Here is a 20804-nt window from a genome sequence, read left to right as displayed (position 1 = left end):
CCCTAAGCCCTTCTTCCACCAGACTGTTACCCCTAGGCCCCAACTCTAGAGAAATTCCAGAATAACCACTGTTCCCTCCACCATTATACCTGAGCCTCTACCATGCTCTGAGAATAAAGAGGAAAAAGACACAGTCCCTGCTTCCGGGAGCTCCTAGGTGCACAGGAGTCATTGTGAAATGATGGCTGAGGAGGCGTTTTAAGAGGGCTTGGATAACAGTCAGCAGAGAGTGCTCGGGGCAGAGAGCCAGAACTGTAGCCAAGGCTCTCCCAGAGGAGAGAACCACTGTGGTGAGTTCTGAGATGTCCTAGAAGCGATCAGGGGAAGGTATAATGTTAAGGCCATTTCTCCCTGGGGAGCTGCACATGCAAAGGTGGGAGGCCAAACAGAGCCAGGCCCCTTCCAGGAACTGCAAATAGTCTAGAAGTGAGCACAGGGTGTGAGAGGCAGGTGAGGCAACCAGGTGGAGAGATCACAGGTGCACGTCACAATGGACTCTGTGTGCCTCCAATGTAGAGGTGACATGCAAAGTGATCTAGAAAGAGACAAGATGGAGGCAGGGAGACCTATTGGCAGGTTCATTTGAAGGCCTGCTGAGGCCCCGCAAGGAGGAGAGAGAAGGAAACATTTCAGCAAGTGCATGGATTGGCCACAGCTGTGATGGAAGGACAGGAAGTGGTCAAAGATGCCGGCCAGCTTTCTGGCTTTGGCAGTGTCCTAAATTATAGTGCCATTCCCTGAAATAAGAAGGGCAGGGAGAGGGGCAAGTCATGAGAGGAGACAACTGATTCAGTTCTGGCTGGGTGCCTGTGGGCTCCAGGAGAGATGTCCAGTAGGCAAATGAAAGTCTTGAAATCGGGAGAAAGGTCTAGGCTGAGCCATGTACTTTTCCTGTTTCAAGAGGCTAATGGGTGTGAGTAGACAAGCTCAAGAGAAGAGGTGTGGAGGGCTAGCTCTCACCCTCCTGCACATGGGAAGCATCTGGTAGCCTTTAAAAAATAGTGCACTCCAGACTGGAGTGGGGACTTTGTACTGCTTATTGTTTTTAAAATACTTCTTTCCTTTATTGGTGGGGTAGTTAGATTTATTCACTTTAATGGAGGTACTGGGAATTGAACCCAGGACCTCTTGCATGCTAAGCACGTGCTCTACCACTGAGCCGTACCCTCCCCACCTTTTTTGTTTTTAGACATTAGCTCTACTGATCAGTCAGGGCTGAGAATCAACCTGTAGAGAGAGCAGAGAGCCTTGGGGGTAGAGATCAAGGAGAAGCTGCCCAGAGCCCTGCAGACCCCACCAGGGGCAGCTGGAGACGCAGGGAGCCTCGGACGGGCTGTGAGGAACGTGAACTCAACACTCCCCAATGGCGAAGACGACAAACATGTTTCAAACTCCCACTTCCCAGCAGTGTTTGTTCTGACTTTACTAGTTTTCCAGTAATACAGAGTGAAAATAGAAATAATCTGGACACAGGGATCAAATTCAAATGCTGGTTCTGACCATTCTTAGCTGCGTGATTACTGATTAAAAGGTTACCCGTCTGCCCCGTGTAAAATGGGGGACCTAGCACCGTGCTCGTGGGCTGCTGTGAGTGAAATGAAATGACATCTATACCTCCTGACTCTCAGAGGTAATTGCTACTATTGTCCCCATTTGGGACACCAAGAAACAGTGGCACAGAAAGCTCCAAACATTTGCCCAAGATGAGGGCTGTGGTCAGGAATCAAGCCAATGACTTCGTGGATCCAGAGCCCAGGATTTTCTTACGAACAACACGGCACTTCCCAGGCTCCCTGCTCCAAAACCCGCCTCCCTTTGGCTCAACTCCATGGCGCCTGCGCTGCACAGATGCCGTCACTGCCTGACTGCCCGCCTGGTGTCTGACCCCGGCACTCCTCCCTCCGTCCCTTCCTTGGGCACACCAACCCTCACGAGGCCATTGCTGTGGCTACTCGGATGTTTACACGGAAACGCAGGGGGCAGCCCAGCTTTTTGCTATAGATGCTGCCGTCAGTGGAGGCAAAGAGCTCACAGTTGGTGGGGGAGGCCACTTCTGGTCTCCTCCTTGGCTGGAGGGCTGGATGGAATCTAGTTTCCCTCTGCAACTTAGACATCCAGCATGAGAGATATGTAAGGCCATTTGGCCTCTCAGCATAGAAATGATGCCCCCGCAGTCGTACTTACCATTGTAATCTCCTGGCTCCACCAGGGAGCAGAGGCCATGGCCTGCTGTCCACCAAGTTTTGTTTCCTTGCACGACAGCTACAATGGGGTGAGTTAACCCTGAACCAGAAAATCTACAAAGCCCTCATGTACTATTTCCTGACACTTGCAGGTCACCCAAATACCCCAGATCATCCAAGTAAACAACTAGTAAGAAAACTTTGCTGGCTCGTCTGTCAGACCCCTGATGGCAGGACTGATTTGGCCTCTCCTGCTCTCGGGTGATCCGTTCTCCTTCTGTGTGTACTTCCCCGAGTGAAAGAGACTGTTCTTTACTTATAGGCTAGGGAGTATTTGTGGCTGTCTGACCAGAACCTTCAAAAGTAGAGCTCTTGGTGAGAGTGGAAGCATGGCACCCACGTCTCATGAGCTCAGCTACCCAACAGCCGCATCTAGCCAGGACTGTGGCTAACACCAGGGGTCCATGACGTTGAGTGTTGGGTCTGGAGAGCAATGCCTCCACCACTGAGAAGCTGCCCCACCACTTGTGCCCTTGTCCCCATCCAGGGGGAGGTGATGCATCCATGGGATGAAAGCCTTGAGGGCACTAGGTGACTGTGAACCAAGCTGTGACTGGCCGGTGCTGACCCCATGTGACCCATGTTTGCCTCACGTGCAGAAAATACCCTAAGAGACCTCTGCTTGAGTGAATGGCTTATAGAGCCAACTGTCCTCGGACCGCCTAAGACGCAACACAGTATATACAGTGATCCTCCCACTCACTGATGTCCCCAAGGCTCACAGCTCCCTAATGTGACACCAGGCACCCCCAGCAAACAGAAGACCCTTACTTTGTGATTGACTTGAAAATTCTACTGCCAACACTGCCTCCCACCTTCCACTTATGAAGTTCTTTCCGCTCTGTCCCCTGCTCTTCAATTGTTCAATCAATCCAGAGCTCCTTCATGAGACAGGAGGGAAGGGGGCCGGGCACAGCCATTAAAAGAATGGCACAGCCATCAGCACCAAGACGGTGGAAAAGTCAACTCCCAGTAGATCTTGAGCTTCAATACACACTCTCCGAAATACAGCAGGATGCTAAATGGCACTCCCACAGGTGCCAGGACAGGTTCAAGGCTGACCATGAAAGGTCAAAGGATGAGTGGTGGCCCAATTTCTGGGAATCCCAATACCTTCCCCACAGCAGTTGGAATATTCCTCCCACTTATAAGCATATGAAGATACTGAGTGCATAAAAACTAACAACCACACCTCGTGGCTGCTCTCTCTGCTGAGGGAGACAGCCCACACTCTGTCTGTGGAGTGTGTATCTACTTTTACTTTAAACTGGAGCACCCAAACCCCACGCCTCATGGCTTTTCTCTTGCCTTTTGAAACAGCCCACTCTGTCTGTGGAGTATATCTCTCTCTGAATAAATCTACATTTACTGAACTGTGGCTCTCTCTTGAATTCGTTCCTGTGCAAACCAAGGACCCACACTTCACGAGGTGCATCTCAGGGGCCCAAATCAGACCTGGAATACGGCCATCCTCTCCCCCACATTTTCCTGTATCATACATTCCTTCCCAAAGGATCTCACCTTGTGCACTCCATAGTAGACAGCACTCATGTGTCCTGACCTGGATCTGCTTCTGCGTTTATCAATTCTTATGTCCACTAGAACATCATCTTCATGAGGACAGGGAATTGGTTCTGTTCACAAAGGAAGCACCAGCACATCACAGGTGCTGGAGTAGTAGTAGCTGAATGAATGAGCTGTGGGAAGTCCTGGGAATTCCATCTGCAACTCCTAGCCACTTGGGACCCAGCTGACTACAGGTGCTCCCTGCTACTCATGGCTGACCTCTTGCCACCACTCCCTGCTCTACCATCACCTGAGCCAGGATGAGCTGAGATGAGCACACACCCCTGAGACGATGGCGAATTGTTCATGTCGTTGCAAGACACTCGGCCTTTGACTGCCAGGGGTTACTTAGGATGGACAAACTGAAGGCAGCCCCATGTGCACCGCCCTACGCCACAACTCACTTGAAGCACCAGGACTGCACACAGGGGAAACGCTGGTCCTTTCCAACCTTAGGAGAGGGACTATGGGTGAGAAGAGTGTCTCTGCCAACTAACAGTCTCTTTACAAGCCCAGTCTTAGAAAAGCTCTTCAAAGACATTTTTGGTATCTTCATTCAGGACTTTGTTCAAATTATTTTACCCTCAGAGAGGACTTATCTGACCACATTATTTAAAATAGCACACACATATTTCCTATTCAATCATTTTCTCTCCTAATATGTTTTATGTTTCTTTGTGGCAACTATTAGTCCCTGGCAGTACGTCATATATTTATTTGCTTACTGGTTTATTGTCTGTCTTTCTTACTAGACCTATATTCATGGAACCACAAATAACTGTTTTAACCAGTAACTTTCAAACCGCCTTTAAATGAATTCTTTTATAAGATGAGAATTTCAGAGGCTTCCACGGGTTGCTTAGGGGAAAAAAGAGAAAGGATTCAGGTTGAACTAGGTTATTAAGGACCTGGGAATTGGTTATTTATTTTCTACATAGTAGTGTGTACCTGTTAATCCCAAACTCCTAATCTAGCAAAGGACCGAACTGACTACTATTTTTAAAAGACTTTTTTTTTCTTTTTAAACTTGGATTGTTTGAGATCTCTTTTCTTCTTTGTTCTTTTCCTTATTTTTTTTTTAAAGAATTTTTATTTATTTATTTTTTTACATCGAGTTACTGCGAATTGAACCCAGGACGTACTCTAGCCCTTGAACTATACCAATCCCTCCAAAGACAATTATTTTTATACTTTGACAATACCATATTGAATTAAGATTTTTTGTTCCATTTTCCATTCATAGAGTTTATAACTGAGGGAGAGAGACAGAGGAAGCCCTGGGCCATCCCTTCCTTCTCAGCGGGTCACTACACAGCAGAAGAGCTTGACTGTCTCCAGGCGCAGCTCACCTTTCTGCTCTGAGGGCCGACTCAGGCCACTTCTCTAAACAGCGGCGTGTTAGAAGCAGCAGAAAGCCAACTAGCGAGCAACATTGACAAAACTGACCCACCGGCAGTTGGACATCATCTGCTCTGAAACGAACCTCTTAAAGCTCTTCTTCCTATTAGTGGATGGTTTTCAAAAATATTCCCAAGGAGATGAATCTCATTCCATTTTTCTGGATTTCTTGGGCCTTCTATGACTTTAACTGCGGCTTGATTTTCTGCAGAACGTCTGCAGGGAAGCCAGGCAGAACACGTGAACAGACCCTGCAGGCCACGGCTGAGGCCTCCGGTCAAAGCATCCTTGTTGTACAGAGCTTACGTTCGTGGGGCCATTTTCATGATTGCTGTAATTAGTTCTCATCCAAGAGTCCCACTGAAAATGTTTCTAGATGGAAGGTGGCCTGACGCAGACGAGCAGTGGGGATGTGGGATACAGATGGCAGACATACTGGAAGGAGAGACGGGAAATGTTTCTTCAGGCTTCAGTTTGGAAGATTTCTGATTTTTATATGGACATTAAACTTGGTCAGGCTGAAGCGCCGTTTGCTGTAAGACGGGGTGAAGTACACGTATCCCTACAACTTCTAAAAAATTTGTTGAAGCTGGACGTGACAGCCTAGGGGGCAGACAGCTTAGAGTGACACCTACGTTCCAGGATGCCTATGATGTCGGGCTCACAAAGAGGAAAAGAATACACATATTTTGCCTGTGTAGTTCTATGGGAAATTATTTTGAACCTTGACAAATGGTGTAAGATCAGAGATCATGTAGTCTTTCTTACATCGCAAAAACGACAATTCTTGATGAGTCAGCCGACTGTTTCCAATGGCCCGGGGTCTGTGCCAGACATTAGCTGTCTAGACAAATACCACACAGCCCCCCATCCCTCAAGGAGATCACAGTGTGTCGTGGAAGAGACAAATTTAAATAGATTTTCAAAACAATGTGGCAATTGTCACTTGGCATCATGTATACTGTATGTTCAGAAGGGCTCTTGCACTGCCTGGTGCTGGGTTCTAGAAGGTAGGGAAGGTGTCAGAGAGGAAATGCTTTCTGCACTGACATCTGATGGATTCCAGCAAATCTCTAGACCAGGAGAGTGCGTGCTGGGCACGGGATTCTCGGCAGCTTGCGTGTCTAGTGCAGAGGTCTGGTCGTGTCTAAGAGCACTTTGCACTTAGGGAAGGAAGGTCAGTGAGGCTAGAGGCTGTGGGGAACTAACGGAAGCTGAGGCTGAAAAAAAGCAGCAACTAGGTGATGGGAAGGTGTGACGTTAAATCAGGGAGCGTGGACTTCCTCACATACGCAGCGGGGAATTCTTTGGGGTTTTAAGGAGGAGAGTGACACAGATTAGTCATTAAAAGTGAGCAAAGTGGATTGTTCACTGTAAAGAACAGCACTGGGGAGACTAGCAAGGGGTGGGAATTAATGCAGTGGGGAGCAAGTGGCGGGGACTCAGTTGGGGGACATTAAGGAATAGAATTGTAGTGCTGATGGGAGTGAGGGAGTGGCAAAGTAAAGGAAAACTCCCAGATGTATGGCACGGAAAACAGATGGGATAGTGATGCCATTGTTTGAAGAAGTAAACCTAGTTCTGAGCGAGTGTAAATCCAAACATACAGAGCTTGAGATTTTTATGGGCTAATCAAATGGGAATGTCTACTTGTCAATTAGAAGTATATTTCTGGGACTGAACTGAGATTTCCATGCTGGAAAAGATTTGACAGTTAATCAGTGGACAGAGAGCAGTTGAAGCCACGGGAATAAATGCCACCCACTGACAGTTTGCCAAAGAAAAAGGAAGGAGGGCACTTCTGGTTCAGAATATATGGGAGACCAGAAACTTGAAGACCCACTCACTGAAGACACACAAAAACGTATGAAACAATGCCGCCAATCTTTTCTTGTTCTTTTACAGGCACCTTTATTGTGGTATGATTCCTGTACAGTAAATTACACATATTTCACATGTACTATTTGATGAATTTGATAAATGTCTACACCCAGAAAACCATCACCACAATCAAGATAGCTAACATTTCCATAACTCCCCAAGAGGGGCACTTTTCGAATTCCCATATTTATCCCTTCCCATCCCCTTCTTTCCCTGGTAACCTCAAGTTTGTTTCTCTATGTCTGTGGGTCTGTTTCTCTTTTGTAGCTAAGTTCATCTGTGTCTTTTTTAGATTCCACATATAAGTTATATCATATGGCATTTTTCTCTTTTTCTGGCTTACTTCACTTAGAATGACTATCTCTACATCCATCCATGTTGCTGCAAATGATATTATTTTGTTTTTTCATGGCTGCGTAGTATTCCATTGTAGAAATATACTACTACTTCTTTATCCAGTCAGCTGTCGATGGACGTTTGGTTTGTTGCCATGTCCTGGCTATTATAAATAGTGCTGCTGTGAGCATTGAGGTGCATGTGAATTTTTGAACTAGAGTTTTCTTCTGACATATGCCCGGGAGTGGGAAGGCTGGATCATGAGTTAAGCCCATTTTCAGTTTTTAAAGGAAATTCCACACTGTCTTCTCTAGTGACAATGCAGCCCATTTTTTGAAAGCAGAGCCATGCTTAGAAAGTAATGGGTATTTCTAGGGTCCGGACATGAAGCGCAGTGAGTGTGCCCTATTCAAGAATCTGAGGGCAGTCTACCAGGGCTGGAGGAGAGTGACAAGGGAAGTGTGGTATAGGTAGGATTCAGACCACGTGGGGACCTGACAGGCTGGGATAAGGAGCCTGGACTTCTGGTCATCCCTTGGTAACCATGGGATACTGGTTCCAGGACTCCCCCCTGACGTCAACATCCATGGATGCTGACGCCTCTTGTATAAAATGACATAGGACTTGCATGAAACTCATGTACATCCTCCCATGTACTTTTTTCTTATATATACAGACTTTTTTTTTATTGAGTTATAGTCATTTTACAATGTTGTATCAAATTCCAGCATACAGCACAAGTTTTCAGTTATACATGAATATACACATATATTTGTTGTCACTTTCTCTTTCACTGTGTCCTCCTGTGTACTTTAAATTATCTCTAGATTACTCATGGTTTCTAATACAACATGAATGCTATGTAAGTAGTTGCCAGTGTATGGCAAATTCAAGTGTTGCTTTTTGAAACTTTCTGTTTTTTCCCGAATATTTTCAATCCACAGTTAGTTTAATCTGCTGGATAGGGAGCCCCTAGATACGGAGAACCTCCAAACTCCTCCTTCCCACCTCCTAAACTTCCACTGCAAGCACTGAAGGAGTCCAAACATAGAAGAGCGCCATCTACCTGCTGGAAATCCTGAGAAATTCCTTCAGCATATGTAGCGCAGGAGAGAAGGCTTAGGGCCAACTAGTGGGAAAGGAGGGCCTGCCTGGAGAGGAAGGAGGAAGGACCGCAGTGGAAGCAGGCTTGTACCCTTACTGGAGTTAGCTGATAGCGGTGAGGGACGCCGAGGAACTGGGGACACGTCACGTGTGGGGCGATCCTGGCCACCAGGTGCAGGGTTCCCATAGCTGGGACCCAGTTTGCAAGATCAAAATAACAAGGAGTGAGAGGGGCTGCCTCAGCCCCGGGATCCTGACAACGGCCACAGCGCCGTGAATTCAGCTAATGTGGCTCTCCTAGTAAGCCAGAAAAAGGAAACTCTGAGCCAAGATATTGCAGATTCCACCGCAGCCACACTGATAACTAGATCTTTAAGCTTACAAAATGTAACCACCAGAAACAGGAATCTTTCCTTTTCTCTTCCTTTGGACCTTTGGACAGGGAGCCACACATCTCTGACAGGAACCACCTTTAATCCGATAGAGAGCTCACTTTTTCAGGAATAAACATGGAGAAAAAGAGTGGGGTGATGGTTTAAAGTGGAAGTCAAAGCAGAAGCCCATCTGAGAAATGGTAAAAACATGCTTCTCAATGAATTCGAGATATGGCAAAAAGAAGGAGGAAGGTTAAGGAAATCTCTTTTAATATCCATTCACCATACAAGACTAGCCAGCCATAAAAAGACAGCACCTTAAATTAAGAAATTTTTTTTTTTGGTGATGAAAAACAATGCCTTAATTTAAAACAAGGCTTGGAACATCAACAACACGGTGAGAGTTGTTGATGAGGAGAACATACATCTGCATATAGATATGTAAGTGCTCCATGTCCACCGCTCAAAAAAAATTAGTCAATCATGTGTCCAGTTGATTGGGAAATCCCAATAAGTAAATAACTCAAAAGTGGGAAAGACATGGGATTAAATAGTGGTAGTGAGCAATGAAATCCAAGATGTTTATACCTGTATTTTCTTTGTTAATGTAACAAACTTAAAGCAACTGTCTAAAAAGTAGTAACTGGAGCACAAACATACACACACACACACACACACAATTTGGAACAGCAGAGAGGTAAAATATGCTAAATTTATCATTATTGAGGAACAGGATCTAATAGATTATTTCATTTTTGAGACTCTTATAGGAATACTGATCCAATTACAGATAAAGTTATGAACTTAGAGATGATTTATAAAAATTTAGAGAGAATTTTCATTAAGAGGCAATATAGCTTCCAAATCACTAAAGAGAAAATTAACAATAAAAAAATTAATCAATCCAGGTAATATGGAGTAACAGAGACCGTATTTACCATCCTAAAATAAACCACAAAATGGATAGAATATATGAAGCAATTATTTTTAAGACACATGAAAACGATCATCCACTAGGACCTTGTCCTGCCACCTCTATACCAAGGCTGCTAGGCCTCCTACTGCCATCATCAAGGATGTCCACCAGGAGGCGACATTTCCTTCCTCTGCTCTTACTGTAGAGCCAGTCCTGAGCAGTCCTTTTCCAGGTTTTGGCAGGCAGCTCCCAGAAGTGCTCTCGTGGGCCTTTGTCCCTTTTAGCCACCAGCAAAGTGATCAAGGATGAGCAGTGAGCCTCCTTCCTCATCCAAGACCTAGGAACCTCTCTGACTTCTGAGCAACCCTTCACTCTTTTCTGCTGTCTGGTACTCTGTGCCCGGCTTCCCGAGTCCCCGGCTTGGGCAGCCTGCACGCTGGCCACAGCCCATCAGAATCTGTTCCCCCGCCAAGAGGCAACGCGTGATCGTGAGCCGGGCTCCAGGCCTCTGGAGCAGCGCGGCTTGGACTGCGTCCTGGCCCTGGGCGCGCGAGCTCCATGCCCTTAGTTGAGTCAGTTGACATCTATAAGCTACAGTTTCCTCATCAGTAAAATGAAGACATAATCAATATGGAAAAAAAAAAATCAGAATCTGTGGGGGACTAAATTTCTGGTGATTGAAGATTATTTTAATTTTGAATTATACAGCAAAGGACATCATACAATTTTTATTACTACATAATTCTAAAGGACAACTTCTACTATTAAAACCAATGCATGTACGTACACACAAACACACGTGAAGACACACTGGCTCTGCTCCACATACATCCCCACGCGCACACACACATGGAGTCATATACCACACACGTCCTCAGGCGCACACACACACATAACATACAAACCACATACATCCCCAGGTGCGCGTGTGCACACACACACAGAGTCATGTACGACACACGTCCCCAGGTGTGTACGTGCGCACACACACGTCATACACACTTTGGCGTTATTCTAAATCAATTTACAATTGAGGGTCACGGTGTCCATTGATTTATCCACTCAGAAGTTCCTGACTTTGGAGTGTGAAGCAGGAGCCCCTCCTCTCTGGAGATGGTCTTTACCACTTACAGTCTCAGTAGAGCCAACATAACTGCTCTGGACTTTTGGAAGTGCAGGACCAGAGCATACCTGGAAGCTCACATCCTATATATGTAAACATGTTAAGTGCAGTAGGTTCTAAAGTCCTGCCTTTACAAATATACATTCATTATAAGGGGGAAGGCCGGGTTCAAATTTAGAATTCCCAGACACAGGGAAGTCCGGCAAAGAAAGTGAGCGTGTGGGGAGAGCTGATTCCCAGTCTCTGATCACTAGCCTGACCCTTTTCTTCCCAATGCTGGGTCCATCCCTTGCCACAAGTGGCCTTGGATGTGCACAGGGGGACACAGTCCTCACGTCCGGGCTCTGCTCATACCCTCTATGCAAACAGCTGCCCTTTGGCCTCTCTGTGAGTCCTGGGGATCTGAACTCCGGGGAGAGCCTGTGCAGGAACTAGAAATGGGTCAGGGGCTGCTGAGGCAGGGCATTCGAGGTCCTGGGTTTCTAGAGCATGGGATGGACCCAATGACCATGTCCCCTTGCCATGCTGACTCCACCCCATGGAGGGCGTGGCCAGAGGAAGTGTCAGAGACAGAGGGACCCTCTGTAGTGCAGGACCAAGGGCAGCAGGCCCCCTTGACGTGATCTAAGGACAGAAGCCCTAAGGAGAGGTCTGAGGAGGCTGTAAGGTATCTTCTTTCCCATTAATTAAAAAAAAATAAAAGCTTACCACAGGTGTGGGTGGAAAGGTTTTTGTTATAACAAGGGAAGGCACTTGCCATGGTCTGGTCATAGAGGGCTGGGGGTTTGCCAGGTTGATGAGGAACCAAGAGGACGTTAGTCTCCACTGGGTCTAAACACCTCCAGAATTCCTCTGAGTGAGACACGGAACCTTCTTAAGTTGTTAAACTCTTCATGGTGAGCCATTCAATTCTCTCCTCATTCTTGATACGAAAGCCCGATAAACACAGGCCAGAAATTCATCAGCCTGTTGGTTGGCTCACTATCCATCTGTCGCCCCCTCTTGTAGGAGCCTTTATCACATCACCCAGGGCTGATCCGGCTCAGGATTATAGCTGATTTTCCGCAGGTGGCATCACTTGCTGGTGACACGAAGGAGACATGTTAGCCACCTCCCAAACACTAAGTCTCCTCCTGGGAGGAGCCTGCAGACCCCCAGTCCAGCCTCTGCGCCACGATGCTCCTTAATGCCACTCCCGTCTTGCTGCCCTGGCCTCTAGCTCTGGCCAGAACCTCGCTGGATTGTCGATAAATGTCACCCATACACCACGTCTAAGCTTGGGGTCCAGATGTGACCATGGTTCTTATTTTCTTCCCATCGATGGATTGTTTGATCTTCGTGTAATCATGTCGGCAGGAAGGCCAGTACCGCCCTCTTGAGGCCTCCCTGAGCCGGCTCTGTCTATAACTGTCCTAGAGCCCCAGGGGATTGGGTCTGAAGCCTGGCACTCAGATACGATGGCAGCTGGAGAGACAGGAATCCACTCCTGCTGTGGCTTCTGCTGAGGCTCGATGTGGCCATGAAAACGGATCCCACAGGCCCTGACTTCACTTGACTCGCTGCAGGGATGCTCCCACACTGCCCCGTTCCCCCCAGAGACCGAGGGTTTTCTGCTTGTTCCCGAAGGCCCCACCCCCGAGGGGGCACTGGGTCCAGTGGAGCGTCCAGCCTGGTTCCCCGCCAGCCCTTAGGGCCTTGGTGGGGCCTGGAACATCAACTACCCTCCCCTTAGGGGCCCGTTTGTCCTTTCCAGCCAACAGACCTAGGTCATAAGCACTTTAACTCACCTGAGGGTGTTTTCCTCACTTCAGGGGCAGTGAGGACTGGGCTTCTTCACACTCCAAGTGCCCCCGGTCTGGATGCAGACAGTCTGGCTCTCCCCCCAGTCCTGCAGGTCCCGGCCACACCTGCTGCTGGTCACTGAGTCTGTGCTGTGTTCTCTTCTAGGACAAGAGGTGCCCTCTGCCCCCCCGCCCCGCCCCACCAGCGGTGGCAGAGGCGGCAGACAGGCAGGTGAGCTGGGGCCTGAGACCGTGCCAGCAATTCAGTGACCCAGAGGCCGCTGGTGACTAGAGGGGCCACGGGGTAGAAGGCAGCATTGGATGGGAGGAGGAGAAAGGTTCAGGATAAGGAGATGAAAGGGGGAACAGAGAGCACTGTGAGGACCTCGACCATGAAAGGGAAGATAAAAGGCAGTGACAGCTGGAACGGTGTCGGCGTTAAAAGCTGCGGGCTTTTTCATTTAATTTTATTAATTACCATTACATATAGTGACATATTTTTATTTGATTAAAGATTAGGTGCCATGTCATATAACAGGATATATTATATTATTTATTAAATAATGCGTAATAGTAGATATACTAGCATGTTATGTTCTGTTTATTTTCAGATAGTATATAATACTTATGTAGTTATTTATATACATAATATATAATTCATGCATCTATATAATATATAACACATAACAATGTAGGATTATGATTAATATATTTCATAACAAGGTTACATAACAATAATGATGTAATATTATCCATTGTATATCTTGGTTCATGACACATTCTCACCTTAGGTGACTGTCAGAAGTATTTATGTATTAAAATTAATATTATAAGAAACAGTTGTGAACCTATCACCCAGCATCTGAACAGGACTATTGACAGTGACATACTGTGTCCTCTTTCCGTATCCTGCCCTTGGCCTCTTCTCACAGGAAGTAACCAGCATCCTGAATCCTGGCTTACCCTTGCCTTGTGTTACTTTCACACACACAATATTTAAGATCAGTTAAAACAAATGAACTGCAGGTACATGCAATGAAATGAATGAATCATACACTGTATGTTAAATTGAAAAATAAGCCCTAGAAGGTAGCCGATAGTGTGCTGTGCTTTTAACTGTGTATATATATGTCAACTAAACTCACTAAATTAAGAACAACTACAGCTAGAGTCCAGGTGGGAGAGAGACAGATAAAAGGTGAGGTGAGCAGATTTGCTGCAGGTGAGCGAGTTCCTTTCCAGTGACATGTCATTCTTTCTGAAGCAGGAGGCAAGGCCATCTGCTGGGAGTCAGGGAAGAGACAGAAGGAAGCTTAGAGGTGTGCAGAGAGCAGAGAATGTTGACACGACTGAGTGATAAGTGGGGAAATGTGCCCACTAGAGAAATCCTGGAGGATTGCCTGGCAGTGGCAACATGGTGGGCATTGATTTGTAGTCTTAGAAATCTGTGCTGGGAGAGCCTGCTGCCTGCACGCTCAGAACAAATAGAGCTGGGTGAACTGAGATGTAGGAACTGAAAAGATCAAGGGTCAAGGGGGTTTTGTTTGTCATAAAGAGAGTGCTGACTGTGGATGCAGAGCTGGAAGGTGGGGAAGTGGAAGTAAGAGGAACGTGGACAGGCAGGAAAGCAGAGGAGTCAGCGCTTGATGCCCCAGTGAGGGTGAAGGAGCCCCAGGGAGGCTGGTGGAGAAGCAGCCAGATGGCTAGAGGTGGGCACATAAAGGAGAGAGGCTGAAACTGGGGTGGAGACATGCCCGGGTATGAGCCCGGGGGTAGGGGGAATGGGGGGTGGCTGGCTCAGGCTGACGGAGAAGAAGACCCTAAAATGACCATACTGGGTGGTGGAGGGAGAATGAACTTTGAAGTCTTGATGGTAGGAGGTGAGGCAATACAGAGCTAGTGGTCCAGGTGCTCCTGACTGAGGCAGATGAGCAGGGAGGCCAGGGTGGCAGGCACTGCTAGGAAAGGATCTGGATTTTCCTGTTGCTCCCACTAGAGAAGGAGCAATCATCTGAAGGGGGAATGTGAGCACAAGGAGGCCAACCCAGGCTCCTGATCAAAAGGGTGGTATGAGGGGGCAAAGCGTCAACTCCAGAGATGGTTACCCAGGAAGCAGGGACCACGGGTGAAGTGAGGGGACCCTCAGAGTAGAGAGGGAGAAATGTCTTCTGGGTGTAGGGGGAAGAGAGGACCCAGGACAAAGGAGCACAGAGGAACAGTGATGAGGATGGACTGGCTCTATGGTGACACTGCAGGGATGGCTGGATCTTTGTCCTGAGGGCTTAGTTTTGGGGGGGTTACTGGCCTCATGAGGACTCGCCTCTCAGCAGCCTGGACAGACTCCCCCGCTCCTGAGAGCTGTGTGGCCACCACTGTTCCCGGAGGGGCTCTGCCTCCATCTTCTATCAGACTTTCCTGCCCAACCCCCGGCCACCAGCGAGGGAGCCTGGGCCTCACAGCTGCTTCCCATGGAGGGACACAGGCTACTCGGAGAAGCAGGCTGATCTTACTTTTCTCCGTAACCCAGGGCCTAGCAAAGCACCAGCCCATGTGTGGGCCATGCAGAGGCTCGGATACTTACTAAATTAACTCAAAGCAGAAGAATAGCAGGGCTGGAGGAAGTGACCACTGAGCTCGCAGAGTTCACTGCCCACACCCCCATTCTACAGATGAGGAAACAGAGACCAAGCGGTGAAGCAGTCTTGGCCAAGGTCACGCTGCTCCTTAATGCTGGCCTGTGTTGGGCATGCCAAGTGATGAGCTGCAGTGAAGGGGCTGAGAGGGGGCTCTGGGGCCAGAGAGCTTGGGTTCAAGTCCCCGCTCTGCCATTTACTACCTGTGTGATTAATGACTGTCCTTCCTGTAAAGTGCCACCTCATTGGGTTGTTGTGAACACAGCGTTCCTGGAACAGCAGGACAGAGCTCTGTAAGGGTTTGCTGTTGCTTTGGTTACTATAATTATCACCAAGTGAACCCTGAAATGAAGAACAAAGGCAGCAAGAGTTTTTATTTTAAAGGGTTTTAAAATCCTCTGATGAATGATTCATTTCATCTATTCAAGTTTGCATTTGACCCTTATTAACAACTACACAATGGATGACTTTGAGGAAATGTTGCTTCATGTCTTTAATTCTCACTAACGACACAGGCTATTCAACAGGAAGCAGTTTTTTTAAGGAAGAGGGACAAAAAGTTAACAATATCTCGGTACCTCTCGGTCCCCAGTGAGTTGGTTATGACCTGTCAACCCAGCTTTGGGGAAGTGCCCGCTCCTCCTGGGCTCGCTGCACTTCCCTGCGGCCTCCAGGGCTCGCTGGTTATTCACAAGCGCTGAAGCTGTGGAGTCTCGATCTCACCAATTTAAAGGGCATCATCACTAATTACAAAAGCAATCATTTTTTCAGTAGCAAAAGGAGAAAAGACTTTGTGCCCCGCACCTCCAAATTTCTTCCTCCGCCTTCAGAGGTGATTCTGACTCTCTGGGCAAGGGTAGAAAGCAACACACAGAATATTATTTTTCAATGTTTTCTTTCCCACTCTGAAGATTGCTTTCCCAGAACCGATGAAGGCTAGGATGGTTTGGCTTCCCTGGACTCAGGATTCAGAGGCGCAGGGGGGAGGGGGTGGGGAGATAATTCAGCATTATTGAACCAGAGACATTAAAAGGTTCTACTCTAAACAGAAAGGAAGCAGGATACTATAGAGATGGGAAACCATAGTTGGAAATGCAATAACAAGTTACAAGACAATAAACATGAAGATGTAAAAAAGAAAAAGTACATCAAAATACAAAAAGGTGGGGATGGGAGACGGTAGCAAGAAAAGATAGACTTTTTTCTCTTTCTTTTTTTTCCTCATTATTCTTAGGATGTGTTGGAGCCTACGTGATTATCAGTCTAAAGGAAATAGATATAGTAGTGGGTTGATATACTTGAAAGAAAAAGGTAACCACAAATCGAAAGCATACAATAGAGTCGCAAAAAAAAAAAAAAAAGAAACAAACTCAAAATAGCTTAGACTTAAACATTAGAGAAGACGCTATAAACCTCTCAGAAGAAAACATAGGCAAAACATTATTTGACATACATCTCAGCAATGTTTTCCTAGGACAATCCACCCAAGCAACAGAAATAAAGCCAAAATAAACAAATGGGACCTAATTACACCTATCAGCTTTTTCACAGCAATAGAAACCATAAGCAAAACATAAAGACAACCTATGAAATGGGAGAAAATGTTTGCAAAAGATGAGACTGAACATGGCTTAACTTCTAGACTATATAAATAGTTCATACAACTTAATAAGAAAAAAATAAACAACCCAATCCAAAAATGGGCAGAACAACTAAACAAGCAATTCTCCAATGAAGATATACAAATGGCCAATAGGCATATGAAAAAAAGGTTCAATATCGCTAATTATCAGAGAAATGCAAATCAAAACTACAATAAGTTATCATCTCACACTAGTCAGAATGGCCACCATTCAAACATCCACAAACCATAAATGCTGGAGAGGCTGTGGAGAAAAGGGAACCGTCCTAAATTTTTGGTGGGAATGTAGTTTGTTGCAGCCACTGTAGAAAACATTATGGAGAGTCCTCAAAAGACTAAAAAAAGACTTATCATTTTATCCAGCAATCCCACTCCTGGGCATATATCCAGAGGGAACCTTAATTCCAAAAGATATCTGCACCCCAATGTTCACAGCAGCATTGTTTACAATGGCCAAGACATAGAAGCAATCTAAACGCCCACTGACAGATGACTGGGTAAAGATGTAGTATTTAGATATAAAAGAATATTGCTCAGTCATAACAAAGAAGGAAATAATGCCATTTACAGCAACATGGGTGGACCTGGAGATTATCACACTAAAGTGAAATAACTCACACAGAGAAGGACAAGTATCATATGATATCACTTATATGAGGAATTTTTAAAAATGATACAAATGAACTTATTTACAAAACAAAAACAGACTCACAGACTTAGAAAACAAACTTAGGAGTTTGGGATTAACAATTACAAACTACTATATGTAAAATAGATAAACAACAAGGATTCACTGCAGAACACAGGGGAAAATATTCAGTATCTTGCAACCTATAATGGAAAAGAACCTGAAAAAGAATAGGCTATGTATATGTACAACTGAATCACTATGCTGTATACCTGAAACTAACAAAACAGCTGTGTATCTGAAACTAACAAAACATTGTAAATCAACCACATTTCAATTAAAAAAAGATAAGCTCTAAATACCTTTATTCAAAGAAAATCTTCAACTCTTACCTCTTACACAAAGTAAAATGGGAAGTTTGAGAAGGACCAAATTATACTGAATGAGAGGTTAAATACCTTCTCCAGCACATGGCCCATGCTACACACACTCCTTCAGGTAAGAATGGCCCTTACTGCCCAGGGAGCGAGTCCTGCTGGGACAAGGCCTCTGTGGCAGTGGCCTCCCTGTCACCGCTCCATCTCACCAGGAGGCCAGGGTTTTCAGAGGGGAGGGAACACAGAGCTCATACACTTCAGATATATTACCTGAGAAAAACTATGGAAAGACCAAATTCACCTGCAGTGAGGGAAACATGAGCAGGACCCCTAAGCAGACCGACAAGCCCGAAGCAAGACGGCCCGATGTTCACATCGGAACCAGAACAACAACCGTCTGGCCCCAGTTAAACGATCACCATCTCACCTGCAATGAACTGTTCGTACTCAGTGTCAGGGATGTTTCTGTTGAGACTTGAGAGATCAAAAAAGAAAGACCAGGGAATCCGGACCTGTGGATGTCCAGGCTCTGCCAATGGTAGAGGCGGCCCCAAGCGGGTAGCACCAGCACCGACTCCTCCATTTTCAGCAGGGTCTTCAGGAGGAAGGCGATGTGGATACAGATGCCCCTACAGAGGCTGAAGCCCTCTAGAGAGTTGAAGTCACACAGAAGGTACCTGGCAGGGAGCAAAGGAGAGCGGGTCTTCAGGGCCAGGCCTCTGCACAGGAATCCTGGCTTAGATAGAACAGATACAACAGGAATCCCTGCACAGCACATGGCCTAGACTCAAGACACCTTCAGCAGCTTCTGGTTTGTATAGTGGAGGCACTGCCCACCCATCTCCATGTGGCCAATTACTTCGACTCCGGGAGCACATGCAGAAGACATCTTGGCATCTGTCTAACAACGCTAAGCACCTGACTAGTACCTGAGCACCCGTTCTGCAGGGGCTCTCAAGCTTCTTGGTCTACAGACCCCTGTACACTCTTAATTACTGAGGACTCCAAAAGGCTGCTGTTTATGTGGGTTAAATCTATCAATAGTTCCTGTGTTAGAAGTTAAATAAGAACTTTAAAAAATGCTTATGAGTTCACTTAAAAATAATAACAACCTACTACATGTTACCATTAATACTCTTTAGCAAATAGTAAGTACATTTTTCTAAACAAAAATCATTAATGAGAAGAATAGCAGTGATTTTAATTTCTGCAAATCTGTTTTGGACTGGTGAGAGCTGAATTCTCCTATCTGCCTCTACATTCCCTGTTTTGTGATATCACAGACCAGGTTTTCCCTGGAAAACCCCACAGGAAACTCTGGAGTGCAAGAGTGTGCAAAAGGCAGGTGACATCCCGGCGTTTCTACGAAAATAGTCTTGCATCTCAGGGGCCTCGGACACACTTTGATAACTGCTGCCCTACCCTAGGCGAGACTCTCCTACACAAGAGCCAGGCAAGGGTCCTGGTTTCTTTAATGATTTACAGCAGCCACACCCCTACCTTCCCTGTGTTAATGTTTCCCACAACCTCCATTACTGCAGATGAGAATGTAATCCTCCACTGGGGCCTCTAATCCCAGAAGACTGCCAACCTTGAGAGGGAGGGCCCATCTACCATCCCTACAGCCCGCACAGTCTATTTTGAGTCAAGCCCTAGATAACTGCTAATCGGCACTGACCCTTGTCTTATTCCTGAGGTTTACCGAGGGAGCCAAAATCTGGATGGAACTGAAATTTCCCTGCAGATAAACAAGGCTGATAAACCACCCCATTCCAACATCTGATTCTGGGGCTCTTCAAAACACGGGTAAGGCCCCGCTTCATAAAAGACGGGTCCTCCGCTTGCCCTTCCCGGGGGTTCTGGGAGGCCGCCGCCACTCAGGGCTACCGGGAATCGCGGTCCCAGCCCCAGAGCCCGAGGGGGAGGAAAGCCCGAGGCTGTGTCCCAGCCCTGTCCCCCCCCCGCCCCAACCCGCTCCCCGGCACCACAGCCCCTCCCCGGCCGCCACACCAACCCAGATCCCACCCCGGTCCATGTCCACTGGCCCCGCCAACTGCGCGGCCGTAGGTTTACCATCTGTGGGACGCCGCCCCAGACAAGATGTCTGCCGCCGACTGACCAGGCCAGAACTAGTCGCCAGGCAGAGCAAGCCGCCAGCCCCAGCAGCAAGCACAGCCATTGTCCCTAGCAGCTACACATTTCCGGAGCCCGCTCCCCGCCCCAGAAGTGCACGCTGGCCTTGCGGGGCGCGGCGCCTGTAGCCATGGCAACGCCGCGGGGCCCTCCCCTAGCGCTTGCGTCGTGCCTCCTTCCGAGGCTAGACGTGCGAGGGCAGAACTTGCGGAGCCAATGGGAGCCAGGGCGCGGCCAGGACGGGGGCTGGGGGGAGGCTTATGGGGCAGCTGGGCGGGCCCGGGGCGGGCGCGGCTACGTGGAAGTCCTGACCTGCAGGTGGCGCCGGCCGGAGGCTGGGGCAGTGCCGCCACTAGTGGGCGGGGCAGCGGGGCAGCGGGGCAGCGGGGCGGGGGCACCCTCACCTGTCCGTATGCGTGGCTCTGCCTGGGCTCCGCGGCCTCCGCTTGCACCGGACGTGGACCCAGGCTGCCGTTGGGCAAGAGAGAGGACTGAACCCAGGCACACACAGCTGGCCAGTTAGGGCACCTGAAGTGCAAATCCGCCAGGCCCGCTGCCGGCCTTGAATTCGCGCTGATGGGCAGTTTCCAAGAAGACGGGATCTGTCCCAAGAGGGGAGGTAGGGCTGGGGTGCCAGATGCCGGGTTGGGTGCGGTCTTACAGGCAAGC

General features: G+C 47.5%; 1 long non-coding RNA gene across 1 annotated transcript; it reads right to left on the bottom strand.

Annotated features, from left to right (window-relative positions):
* Positions 1 to 16023: 16023 nt before the first annotated feature.
* On the bottom strand, positions 16024 to 20251 carry LOC102531606 (uncharacterized). Its single transcript, XR_012063458.1, has 3 exons — positions 20076 to 20251; positions 18430 to 18679; positions 16024 to 16201 (listed from the first exon to the last, which is right to left on the bottom strand). It is a non-coding gene; the product is annotated as an uncharacterized lncRNA (long non-coding RNA).
* Between the last annotated feature and the right edge of the window lie 553 nt (positions 20252 to 20804).

Source organism: Vicugna pacos, chromosome 2, assembly GCF_048564905.1.
Source record: "Vicugna pacos chromosome 2, VicPac4, whole genome shotgun sequence".
NCBI lineage: Eukaryota > Metazoa > Chordata > Mammalia > Artiodactyla > Camelidae > Vicugna > Vicugna pacos.
Note: the sequence above shows the minus strand (reverse complement) of the source record. Positions and strands in the feature narration are given on the sequence as shown.